This window comes from Peromyscus eremicus, chromosome 12 (genome assembly GCF_949786415.1).
Source record: "Peromyscus eremicus chromosome 12, PerEre_H2_v1, whole genome shotgun sequence".
NCBI lineage: Eukaryota > Metazoa > Chordata > Mammalia > Rodentia > Cricetidae > Peromyscus > Peromyscus eremicus.
Window position 1 is genome coordinate 55,104,022 of NC_081428.1, and position 13,711 is coordinate 55,117,732.

Sequence of the window (13,711 nt, forward strand, 5' to 3'; positions counted from 1 at the left end):
CAGTGTTCTCCCAGGAATTGCCTTAACTGGGTGTATTTTACTTAGGTGAACTATAGAACTCATTCACAAAGAAGCTAGCAATGAAGAACATTAATATACACATCAACACTTTTCCCATTCTGAACCTCATTAATACAGCTGTAGTCAACACAAGAAAATCAAAGCAATGTTTATAAACAAGAAATTTCAAAATACTTTGTTTAGGACAAGTGCTTATACTCTGTAAAAAGAAGAAAATAATTGAACTGAGTCAGGTGTAGCAACAGTAAGACACATCTGAAAGCAGAAGGTCATTCCAAACAAAGAGAAGTTACCTAATGCTGGTAAGAAGAAGGGTATTTCATTAACTACACAGCTTCATAGCCTCACTAAGCTTTTAAGCTTCAAATTTCATGGGCATTAAGATTGCTCCTATATCAATGAAATGCATACATAAAATGTTTTTAAAGCTGTTAAGAAAACTACATGATTAGTAGAATAACCAGTTACTCTCATGTCTAGAGGTAAAGGCTAGGCTCACAACCAAAATATTTTCAACAAGTACAAAAACTGGGGTTTTTTGTTTTGTTTTGTTTTTTACTGCTTGAGAATTGTGCCTTAGGTCAAAGACAAATAATAACAAGTAACAGAGTGCTAAGATACATAAACCTCAACTACAACATGGCATGTTTTTAAGTCAGTAGTGACAATCTTCAAGGCTACAATTGAGTTAGTAGCACATAGTGGAAAATTGATGGGCAACTGGATAATCAGTGACCTAACAATGTGGTGGTTCTTCACAAAAGGCAGTTGTGTCTCCAGACAGGACAATTTCTGGAGATATTATTTTTGCTGTCACAACTGCATGAAGAGCATTGATGACATCTAATAGATGTTGGGCATACACCTAAACATCTTTTTTGGCCCCCCTCCTTCCCCAACAAAGATATAATTAGCCCAAAGTAACAACAGCTCAGAGGCTTAGACATCTGTTGTGAGACTATTCTAGAGGGGAAAGGAACCAGGAATCCTATCTGCACCAATTCAGAAAATGACAACTACCAATGAACTGCACTAACCAAAGCTGTCCTTTGCAAGGTGAAAGACGAGTATTTTAAAATAAATTGTAACTGCAAAGAAAGCCAGTGGATAATAAAGAAATACTTTATACTTCTAGATTTCCTTTGGTAATATTTTCTTAATTCTAAAAACTTCACACATTATCTTCTGATGTGTTTGCCACTTCCTTTCCACAATCTCTCTTCCTACTATTATACCCCGAACATAGGAGGCCACATAAGAGTCACCTGAGATCTTATTCAGAACACTTTAAAGTAAGGAAACCACGGATGGCTATCTTAGGATAATCTGAGGTAGTTGTGGTCAGACTCATCATAGAGAGTGATAGCTTGTCTGGTGAAGGAATTATTGATCACATTTTAAGAACTTACAAATACCTCAAACACAGTTTGAGATATTTAAGTAAAGAATCTTAAAATGATGGCAACTTCAAAATGTATGTCTTTCTATGTATAATTCCTTATTTTCTCATATATTCATCATTATCTCCTTATAACCAGGAAATATACCCTGCCTATCGTCTTAAGTTGATAGGACTCAGGCTTTCTAGGTCATGCCACTCTGCAAAAATGATAAATAAGATAAAAACAATTGCAAATGTTCTGTTTCAAGTCAGAGTAAACGTCAACATATCTCAGTATCTCCCAATGATTGCATTTCCTAGAGGGCCTCAATGAAGTTCATGTTTATAAATGTTTATTTCTGGTACACTCATGAGTCAAGAGCATACCACTATAGCAAACCATTCTTCTCACTGCAGCCAACACCCTTGAGGGTAGTGGTGACTCTGGCTTCTGTGTGACAAAGATAGAGTAGAATCTTCACCTAGAACGCCTTGCTGCACCTACCACTCCCCACATTTTGTAGTATTTCATCACATCATACTAGTGTCAACTCAAACTAGTGTTGTAGAATTGTTTACTTAGTACCTGTACTCTACTACACACCAATTTAGTCAATGTCTCAAAAGATACAGTTAAGACTTTACATCTTCTCTGCTTCCCAGGTGATGCTTATGTACATTCAAGTTTGAGAACCCATGTTCTCAACACCTCATAGAATTTTCAATAATCATTTCACCGTCTTCATTTGCAGGACTTGCTTTCAAACTCAGACTCTAATGATGATTACATTTACAACAGGAACTGTAATTCCTGAGGCTGAGTCAGAGAAATGAAGTTTGTTGCTTGAAATTCCACAGCTAGTCACTGGCAGTATAGACTAACCACTTTTGAACCAAAAGCCTAGTTAGGAGAGCCATCCTGAGCAGAAAGGTGATAAGCTCCCTTTCAAAACTTTTCCTCTTCAATGACAAGGCATTGCACCTGAACACAACTACTGTGTTTCTGTTTATTCTCAATACCCACCAGCACCTTCCATCCTGTACACATCTTTTCTATACCCCAGAGTTGATGGTGAATTAAGTTCAAGCTAAATATTCCTATCTCTCTCCACTGCCAGTCTGCATACCAGTCCATAGACATTACCATCACAGGATATCCCTGCTCTTCACATAAGCAAATACAGAATCGTTTTTCTCTTTCAGCCCACAATACATAAAATACACCACTTAAGGAGGGACATGTTTCTTAATAGTTCATTCAAGGGTTTCATCACACAAGCAAGTAAGAATATGGAAATAACTAAAATAATTGTCTGGGAAATCAGACTGTTTGCATTCATAACCCATTTCTTCCACTATATAGCTTTGGAAAACTGGAGCTTTCATAGTCCTCCAATATTTAAAGTTGGAATAAGCCTAGGTATCCACATCTGATACACAAAGAAAATATGTTATTATATATACACATATATGTGTGTGTATTTATATGTGTGTAGATAGATGATAGATAGATACATAGATAGATAGATAGATAGATAGATAGATAGATAGATAGATAGATAGATACATACATACATACATACATACATACATAGGTAGATAGATAGGTAGATAGATAAATAGATAGATAGATAGATAGATAGATAGATAGATACATACATACATACATACATACATACATACATAGATACATAGATAGATACATAGATAGATACATAGATAGATACATAGATAGATACATAGATATGGATACATACATACATTTGGAGGAAAATGGATAGAACTACAGGGCATTATTTTAAGTGGAATAAGCCAGACACATACAAACAAGTACAAAGGAGTCTCTCTTACTTAGGAAATTTAAAAAGTATTTAGCTGAATGTAGAATGGCAGTTGATAGGAATTAAGACCTGGGCACAGTGGAATGTGCCTATAGTCCCAACTACTTAAGTAATTGAAGCTATTGATCACTTGAGCCTGAGTTTGAAGTCAGCCTGGGAAAAACATTAAAAATATCATTCAAAAAATTTTTTAAAATATTCAAATGAAAGTAGGTGATGGTGTGGCAATAGGTATGCAAATGTATATTAAATTTGATCAGTGCACACTGTATACATGGGAAAAATATCACACTGAACTCTACAAATATACACAATCAGTATATTGTAACCAAAAGTAAAAAGGGGGTTTTGAAAGTTGGAATATCCACCATTGAATGATGAAGAGTGTGTTCTTTTTCAAATAATAATACAGAGCTGTGTTTGTTTCATTGAAAATATCACATAACTGTTAGCTTGTGATACATGTGATACTGTATAATAATAACTAACTTAAGGCTCCAAGCCCACTAGAAAAATAAATAAAACTTTTATTTAACATTTTTACTGTGTTTTTTCAGAGTTCTATTTGTGAGTGTTGTATTGAAACCATTTCTACCCCTCTCCCTATCTCTTAAAATTCTTCCATATCTCCTAACCCTTATGACTTCTTTTTCTTTAATTGTCTTTGATATGTGTGGGAGAGAGAGGGAGGAAGGGAGAGAGAGAGAAAGAGGGAGAGAGAGAGAGAGAGAGAGAGAGAGAGAGAGAGAGAGAGAGAGAGAGAGAGAGAGACTTCCTTAAGTGGTCCTTGTATGTGTACCACTTAGAATTCAGCAAACCTATCAGGGACTCACTCCTTCTTGGAGAAAACTACTTCTCCCTCTTTCAGCAGCCATTGATTTTTTTTTTTTTTTTATCTAGGAGCGAGACATTGTACAATTGCCTCCATCTGTGTTGCCACATCTGATGGTGGTACTACCATGCAGGTATTGTTTGAGCAAATGGATTGTTGAGGTTTACTAGGTGCAGCTTCTCTGTCATATCTAGAAGACACTATATAGCAGCAGGCTCTCTGGTCCTGTGACTTTTTTAGTCTCCCTTGCCCTGCTTCCATAACATTACCTGAGCATTAGGTGCAGATATTGTGCTGTAGAAGTTATCAACTGGGGCTAGGTACTCCACAGTCACTTTGCTATGCATTTTGACTAGATGTGAATTTCTGCAACTGTCTCCATCTTCCTCAAAAGATGTTTCTTTGATAAGGAATAAGAGCTACACCTACCTGCTGATATAAGAATAAATATTTAAAGCACAATTGGAAATTCTGTTGGTTTAAGAAAAGAGTAGCAATAGGTTCTCCTCATCTGGGTCTATGAACTCTCTGGCCACAAGTAGTTGGCTAGGTTTACAAAACCTGGCAGAAATTTCCTTTTATTGAGTGAGCATTAAGTACCACTACACAGTTTTTGGTTACCTCCAAGATATATGTGACACTATTGCACCCTTAGAAATATCTTGCCATGCTAGTCACGGTTCTGACTCACAGGCTTTACAGCTAGGTAGGACTACTGCTTTTCTCCCTTGACAGCTTGCATAGCACCTTCCAATACTGTGAGAGCTAGTTCTCAGGGAGGACAGTTCCAGCTCAATTCCTCCAAGTCCTGTGCCTCAAGTGTATTGTATGTTGAGTAATAACGTCTCAACTTCAAATTGTGGAAGGCAACCAAGGGCAAGAGTAATAGCTTATGCAATTTTGGGGAGTCTCTTTGACACCCCATGATCAACAACTCAAATGGGCATTTCCCTTGTCCAGCATGGGAACTTTCGTTAGATAGACTATACCTTGTGGGTGTTCATTGCTGCTTGGGTCACAAGAGGTAGGAAATGGAAACAACCTAAATGTCCTTCAATTAATGAAAATGTTGTGCATCTACATAATGAAATTCTACTACACTACAAAGAAAAAAGGAAACTATGACATTTTCTAAAAAGTGGATAGAACTGGAGAATAGTATACCAACTGAAGTAATCCAGACCCAGAAAGACAAATACACTGTACTCTCTTAATTGTGGATCTGAGCTCTAAAAGTTTAGACTTAAATACATAATCTAAAATAACCACAGAAGTCAGAAAAATAGAAAGGGATCATTGAAAGGGTTGGGGCTGATGGAGCTCTAGAGGGGTGATTGGTAGAACACAGGCCCTTTGATGGGGAAGTGAAGGGGGAGCTTTAACTCGGGAAGCAGAAGAGGAGTGATCTAAAGGATTAAGGAATGAGAGATAAATAACAGTAAGAATGTTTAAAAAGCCATAGAGAAACATAAGCTGACATATAATACATATGTAATGTATATGTGCATGTGTATACATATTTTTAAATCATTTATATTTTACTACAATCTGCAGAAAGAAATGCTGCATATAAATACACATGCATAGTCACATAGCTGAAATAAACTATTCACAAAACAATGGTTTCTAATCTTTGTATGTAATATATTCAGATATTTTTTTCTATTTGATTTTAAGCAAGATGATCAAAATTCATCACACTGATTTCACAGTTCAGTACTAGATACCTCCTGCAGTGTTGAAGACACCATACTAGACTGTAAACCTTGTGAAGGAAGTCATAGTACTTGTTTAGTTCAATTGCTATAACTTCTGCAATGGAACATGGCATATAAGACGTGTTTCTGTATGTTTCTGGTAAATGAGCCCTCTACCAAAGGATTCTCATGAGAAAAGGATGTGTCCTTCTATGGGGCCAATGTGTAATGCTGTGAAAAACAGAATACATCTATTCATTTTTTGATGAATTTCTTAAAGAAATCCTTAAAATAATTATTTAAACTTAAAAGATTTTTAAGGCCCTTGCTCACCCAAAGTGAGGCCCACTATGAAGCTGCCAAACTCTTGCCTGGCTCATTAATTTGCAATTCTCTTAGAAGGGTGAGAAATTCTAGTAATGGTTTGTGCTGCCATCTTTAATTCCAAATTATGTTTTCATACTTGGTTTTATAATCATGCATTCTCTACACTTGGACATATTCCTCAAGTTACCAGAGTGATTCCCATTCTTACAGATTTTGATACGTTTCAACTATTCTAGTTCAATGAAGTTTAGCTCAATCTTTTAGTTTTAACAGGAGCTATGTCTAACATGTAAATTTTGAGGTGCTTAGCTAATGAAAGAAATGGCCATTTTCACTCCATTGTTCTTTCTTGAGTTTCCAATTCAGCAGAGGAAATACCTTATGAGGAGGAACATGAGAGAGAATAAGAAAGCACAGAAACTATGGTGTTGCAACGGCACATGAATGGAATCATTTTTAAGATCAGAAATGATAGATGGGTTTGATAGTGGTGGCATCCAAGAGAGGTGGCGTTGGATAAAATATAATACGTGCATACAAGCAAAGGTATGCTTCCTATGAACATAGGTGTTAGAATAAGGGCAGATCAGCACACAAAGCCTGCCGACGACTGCTCTCTCATTCCACTTCTATCTGCAATCTTCCATATGTAAGGGACAAACAGTGTCTGTCATAGGGTGCTTTGAGGCATGCAAAGAGGCAACTATAGGGCCTAGCAAACAGCAGACATCACTCATTAAATGTGAATTTCTTCTGCCTTCTCCAGGTGGTGTGTGTGTCTGGACTGTGGGTCCCTGTGGGTCTGTTGGTAAAGCTGAATCCCATTTCTAGAAATAATGATAGAATTTTCCACTTTTAATCAAATAATAAACATATATTAAGTGTCTCTTGTATACGAGGCATAGTGGCTAGTTGTAAAAGAAAATTGAAGTAATGAATCAAATAAAAGAAAATTTGTTTCCGGTTATGAAGACGCTTCAAATGTACTGTGTCCGGGATGTAACTAATTAAAATAGTGCATGTAAGCAATAGTATAAGTACAAGTGAGAAGCAATTAGCTCTAATTTCAAAGAGCTGATAGTCCACAACAGTTAGCAGAGATGGCACTTGAACTACAGTTGAGGAATTGAACGATACAAGTGTACTGGACATTTTTGTTGTTGTTGCCATTAAGTGTTTTGCTTTTTAGACTGAAGCGGTAGCCAGAGACTTTTACTCTGAAGCAGCAGCATGAACAAAGCCAGTAAACCAGCTAAATAGTAAGACCCAGGAAAGACAGAAGGGGTGGGAAACTGGGCAAGGAGAGCAGCAGCAGACATGAGGATGGTGAAGGCTGAGGGAGGTAGAATCTCAGAGGCCAAAGCAAATAATTACCAAATAGGACAAGCTGCAGAGAATATCAACACACTTTGCAGGGCTCTCTGTGGGGCTTCGGGTTGTTCCCTGAATCTATTTTGTTTATTAAAGCCTTTTCTTCCCAAATAACTACCCTCATTTTCTGACTAGTTGGCTTGATTGTCAAAATGTCTCACGGAATAGCAGCCTCCAAAAATTTAAGAATAGACTTGATTACTGCTTCCTGTTTCATTTTCTTCTTCGCTTTTTAAGATTTCCCCTTTTCGCAGCTCACGCCACATTGACTTTTTTGCTCAAATATTATATTGTAAATTTCTTTTGATTTAGCTACTCACTGGCTCCAGATCTCCCACCAGATTTCTCAGGAGGACTAGGAAGCTGATTCAATTTCTGCCCAGATGTACTGGTTTACTTTCTCCCAGTTTAATCTCATTTTGATTTGAGTCCATATTTGTAACCTTTTCAAGTTGCAGAGAAGTAGTTTCTAAGTCATTATCTGTGTTTACCGCAGTGCCTAATATAGCATCGTTTCAAGATGTATTAATGTGCTCCTTATCCCCAAAGATATTAATTGAAGAACTGAAAAAATAGAAGCATGTCTTTGCCCATGGCATCCATAATGTCCTCTGCTCCCTTTCCAGTTCACCAAATTGTTTAGTCCACTGCCTTATGCTCAACTTATTATTTATGACTTTTCATGATAACATCTCCTTTGAACTATTTCCAAGAAAAAAATGGAAAAAGGGTGTTTATACTCATTTAAAAATAAATTTATAATGTTTTGTTTGTAAATTCTATGGGGGGGCAGTTCTTCAGACTCTCTGGTTTAGGTTCTAGGGAGATGGCTCAGTCAGTAAAGGTCCTTAGTTTGGTTCCAGCATATGAATGAAAAACTAGGCCTGGTGGTGACTGGTGATGCATACCTGTAAATCCCATCTTTGGAGTAGAGACAGGAGGATCACTGGGGCTTGTTGGCCAGTCAGTGAAGCTGATCAGTAAGCTCCAGACAAAAGAGAAACCATGCTTAAAAAATAATAAGGTGGAAGAGCTATTGAGGAAGACATGTAGCTCCATCTCTGGCCCCCATGTGCATGCACATATACATGCATTTTCTGCCACACAGATGGACACACACACACACACACACACACACACACACACACACACACACACGGATCCAATCTTACCATATTTGGAAAACTTCTCTGCTTCTTTTCTGGTCTGTGCAGATGTTTCAAAGAGCTAGTCTCCACAAAACTAGCTTGCTGACTGGGAACTCACAGACTTCACTTGAATCTGATGAATGTAACACAACCCATTCAACCTTGTTGTCTTTTAGACAGCTGCATAATTCTCCTAATTTATAATCAATTTTAGTGAAAAGGTATTTTATGTACTGAGATTTTATATTAACAAAACTGTTCAGATAATACCATGAAGGAAGTATATTAACATAATTGTCCAATGGAAAGAGAATTCACAAAAGAAAAATTACAGATGCCTGACAAATGAAAAGGTGTCAATGGCTTTAAGTTCACAAGACATTGCTTTTCATTTAATAATGGGGAAACCTGTCAATGACAATGATTATTACTAGGAAAATCCAGAGATGCTTATATACTCAAATATTAATTTTGTCCATAGAAATCACAGCATCTATTTTATAAACAGCTTGATACTGTGCATCAAAATTATGAAGAATATTCTGCTCTTGTCAGTGATTCCACTTTGGGTGTTCTAAGAATATAAATAAGAGAGCTCTCAAAGCTGATGTATATGTAGACTTTGGGAATATTCTGATTACATACTTTATATTAGAAAGATGCTAAAGTTACTTGAATACCCAATAATAGGGAAATGATTGTATAAATTATAAGGCATCCACTAAAGGAAATATCAAAATTATTAAAATTGATGTTAAGACTCTAAACATGACAAAATGTTAATTTAAAATGTATTTCAAGGACCTCTTATTGAAGATTTACTGCTTCCACAAGAATATTTTAAAAAATCCTGATCATAAAATAAATTTTTGAAACAAATAATTTTTAAAGGTTAAAGTAATTTTACAGGTTTAGGGATAATTCTCTCTCTCTCTCTCTCTCTCTCTCTCTCTCTCTCTCTCTCTCTCTCTCTCTCTCTCTCCTATCTAGATTTCTTCTATATAGCTTATTTTCAATAAAAAGTTCTCAGGTTCATGAATATTTAACTGTGCATCTTACTGTGGTGCAGCTACCATCACCTGCCTGGGTTCCTACAATAAATGGCCTTGTAATTGAATAATTGTCCAAAGATGCCTGAGTTCTCATCCTGGGAGACAGAAGAGATTTTTTTGAGTATGATTAAGCTGAATATGTTAAAATTCAGAGATCAACCTGATTATCTGGGCAGGCCCAAACTAATCACTAGGAAGTCAGAGCAGGGACCACAGTGGTACTAGTGATACTGGAACCTTGAGCCATACAATGTAGACAGTCTCCAGGAGCTGGAGTTATAGAACACAAGGAAATGGATTCCACCCAGAGCCTCCAGAAGAAACATGACCAACTCCTTAATCCCTGCCCAGTGCGATTCCCTTCAGTCTTCTGCCTTTTACAACTGTAAACAAAGGAATTTAGACTGTTTTGGGCTGCCATATTGGTGGTAATTAATTACAGCCACAAGAGGACACTAATACTAGCCTCATCATAGGTCTCTTGCTCGTAAGGTCTTTTCCTGTGTGTTTTGCTTTGGTTTTGGTTTTGTTTTTCTCAGCCTAATTGCCAGAAACAGTAAATAAAGTCAGCCTTAGAACTCAATTGCTTTCAAGTTCACTTAGAAGGAAAACCTAAGCCCCTGCCTATAACCTCCCCATGACTGATGCCATTTTCTCTCTAGCCTCACCTTTCACCAGTCTCCAATTTTCTTGGAGATACACTGGCCTTCTTGACATTTTTCACGATTAAGAGAGATGCTTCTGCCGCAGATGTCTTGAACAGACACCTTTCTAGGTATTTCTGTGTCTTACCCTCAGAACCTGATATGACATGTCTTCTGTCGTCTCCAGACCTTCATTTAAATGCCATCCATCAATAAAACTACCCCAACCACTCTAATCAGTAATGAGATTTAACCCCCTACCAAGCACTCTATTCGTGCTCCTTTTTATACAATGCTTATGACGCTTTCAAGAACACATGATTCACACCTGATTATTTAATTTGTTTATTTACCACATTAGCAAAGGCAAGCGTGAATACACATGACAATGCAAATATAAACTCCGTGAGCACAGGACTTGATCTGTATCATATATGAATAGATACCAAGTATCCAGCACACAATACACACTCACCTAAAATTATCTAGATTAATAAGTTTGTATTACAATCAGTTCTCTGGTACACATTTAATTTTCTCAGATGAAAGAGTTTAACAGTAGACTATTTCACTAAACAAAACACTGAATCCAGAATAGGAAAATGGGGAATTTACAAATAAAAATTAAATAAATATTGTTTATTTATTTAATATTCATTTTATTTTATAAATAAAGTAAAACAATATTTGACAAATATTTGGGAATGAGTCAAATTGTTACGGTGTCAATGAGACATCTTTTTGTTTATTGTTGTCCATACACACTAGGAAGTTATTACATTCTAAAGCCTATGGTAATTTTGAGTTTCTGATGACTTATGCTGGTTCTATATGAAAACACTGAGCTACACTCATACTCCACACGATGTTTTGCATTATTTACCTACTGGCCAGCTACTTGTCTTCCTCTTTATGGGTTTTATGGGTTCTCTCTCAGGTTTTATGGGTTTCAGTATGGATTCTAGTTCTTCTTATGGTGGACAGAGTGAACTTTTCCACTTGGTTTTTGCTCTCCACTTCATTTAGGCATGATTTGTAGCCATGGACTAGTAGTCCATCACTCCTAGCATGCTGCCTCTGAAAAAGGGAGCTCAGCCCTGCATCTCTCTTAGTTTTATTTTTCATTTTCTCTTATTCCTTTTCATCTCTAAAGTGTCATCAATTCCATCGGAAGGATAATGACGGCCATATAACATAACATTATCCAAAGCTGCCTGAATCCCGCACATCACAGTAAGCTCTCCAGAGCTTGTGACAGGTCCCAAGGCAGATGCCTAAGAGCTCCACTCTGCACATGATTCAGTAATAAGCTTGATGACAAGGGAAGAGAATTGCTCCTCTTCATTTCACATGATAAAAAGGAACGGGCCCCGAGGTGTGGGAGGATGACTTCACTTCTCTGATCAGAATGTCTTTGTCTCTCCTTTTTATTTTCCTGATCACTTTGTTATCTTAATAATTGTTAACAAAGGCTGCTAAGTTCAGTTAAAGAAGTCTATACACTTAGCTTCTCTACTCTGCAATTTCAAAATACTCTAGACTGTTATCTATAGCCATCTTTCTCACCCTAAGATCAGAGCCATCATGACCTCCTCTTAGGCATCAGCATGAGAAGCAGTCCTTGCCCCTAAGGGTAAAGTGACTAAGTCCGAAATGGTGGCACACATTTATAACCCAATTGCTCAGGAAGCTAAGGCAAGAGGATCATTTGAGCTCACGCATGAGTTCAAGCGCAGCCTAGGTAATATAACAAGAACTCATTTCAACAAATAAATAAAGATTAAAAAAAATGTAGGGTCTAGTTGACGAATCTGAAAATTTAGCAATTTATAAATTACTAATTAAAAGATTAGAGAAGGGATGTCTATGTGCCCTTGAATATCATAAGAAAAGGAAGGAAAAAAATAGTCTAAATGATGGAACATAGAAGGAACCAAGATAAAAGACATGGTAACAGAATAGTACTTCAATTCGAACCAAAGCTTGGCAACAGGATGGGAGGAAAGGGGGTGGAGGTGCAGGGTGAGGGCAGTTGAGTTTGAGCAACAGCTTGGAGTGGCAGAGAACAGAACCAGATGCTGGAAACTTTAATTCATTAGGGCTAGAGCATAGGACATAGGAAAGATGTAGATGGCATATATAGGAGACACATGTACACACTACATTATGGAGACATCTGAGCAATGATAACTATCTGATTTTTAATTACTATGATTTGTCATTAATAATTTTACATAAACGAGCTTTGCTTCTTATTTTTGCCATATAAGGTGCAGAGAGATTGATGCATAATATTCAATCCAGAGATTTTATGTCCAAGTAGAATTTAATATTGTCCTTTCCAACCTTGAGATATTTATTCAGCTTATGCATTCTTCAAAAATAGCTGCTTTGCAAATACATATTTGCTAATTACAGTAGCTGTAGATAAATAATGCTTTGACTTGATGTGCACATGTTCAAATTTTCTACATACTCTTTTGCATTCATTGGGTCAATAGTTGCCTTATTATTTCTCAATGTTTAGATTTATGAGATTTCTTTTTTGTCTTGAGGACAAATTTAAAAATGAGTTCAGCCTAATGAAGTATTTTAATCGACATTAAATTTTATATCCTACTCCATTTATTAGCAAATATTGTTTAAAGTGGGTTTTCTTCTCCTCTGGCTAAACTGTATTTCTGTGGGGGACTAGAGAGGTTGCTGATTAATTATCCTCTTGCTATTGTGTCACGTTTCTGCCTAGCATTCATTCATCCGACACTTTATTGGCCATTGAATTTTATATAAAAAATGTTCTCAGCTAAGATTGGCTGTTTTGATTCTAACTTCTCTCAGTGAATAACAAGACATTTAATCCTGATCAATTTATCTTTCTTCCCATCTCTAAAATATAAAGGTTACAGTGGATCATCCTAGAATATCTTCTAATGTCCAGAGATTTTTTAATCTTGTGACTAAGTGTTCATACATACAATAGATCTCATCTTCTGTTTTAGATCATTTATTATTCTCTTTCTCTCTCTCTCTCTCTCTCTCTCTCTCTCTCTCTCTCTCTCTCTCTCTCTCTCTCTCTGTTTCTGTCATGTGTGGGTGGGGGAGCATATGTGCCTATTTGTGTATGTCTCTGTGTGTAGACACTCATTCATGCCAGTTTTGTGGGTTCATGTAACAAGGATGTACATGTGTCCACAGACATGCATGTATGGGTGGGTATGCATGTGGACAGCAGTGGTTTGTAATATTGCTCCTCAGGAGCCATCCACCTTGTCTTCTTAATCATGGAGCCATCCACCTTGTCTTCTTAATCATAGTCTTTCACTGGGAGCTGAGGCTGGCTGATAAGCCTATGTTGGTTAGCCAGAGAGACTTGAGGATCCTCTTGCCTCTGCCTCCT